Source organism: Penaeus monodon, chromosome 34 (assembly GCF_015228065.2).
Source record: "Penaeus monodon isolate SGIC_2016 chromosome 34, NSTDA_Pmon_1, whole genome shotgun sequence".
NCBI lineage: Eukaryota > Metazoa > Arthropoda > Malacostraca > Decapoda > Penaeidae > Penaeus > Penaeus monodon.
This window is the reverse complement of record NC_051419.1, coordinates 28403123-28403394: the sequence shown is the minus strand read 5'-3', so window position 1 is coordinate 28403394 and position 272 is coordinate 28403123. Positions and strand designations below refer to the sequence as shown.

General features: G+C 23.5%; 1 protein-coding gene across 1 annotated transcript in view; it reads right to left on the bottom strand.

The window, feature by feature from the left end:
- Positions 1 to 23: 23 nt before the first annotated feature.
- LOC119594682 (39S ribosomal protein L55, mitochondrial-like) overlaps positions 24 to 272 on the bottom strand; it is a gene marked incomplete in the record, with an annotated part of 1611 nt that continues 1362 nt past the window's right edge. Inside the window, 1 exon segment of the mRNA XM_037943738.1 lies at positions 24 to 272.

The window sequence follows — 272 nt, the reverse complement described above, 5'->3', positions numbered from 1 at the left end:
CAGAGAAAAACTTAGACAAGGATAATAAATATAGAAATTGAGAGGAGAAAATTAACATTAGTTAGAAAGGTATGAATTTGCATCTTTAAAAAATATGTACAAATGTCAATATTTGTAGTACACTACAAGTATTGTTTATATTACAAACAGTAATAACAGTAGTGGTAAAAATAATGAAAAAGAATTATAATGAACAAGAACAATAATTGACAGCAATTACATACATCAATAATACAGTATTAATCATAATGATTTTGACAAAAAAAAGTGCA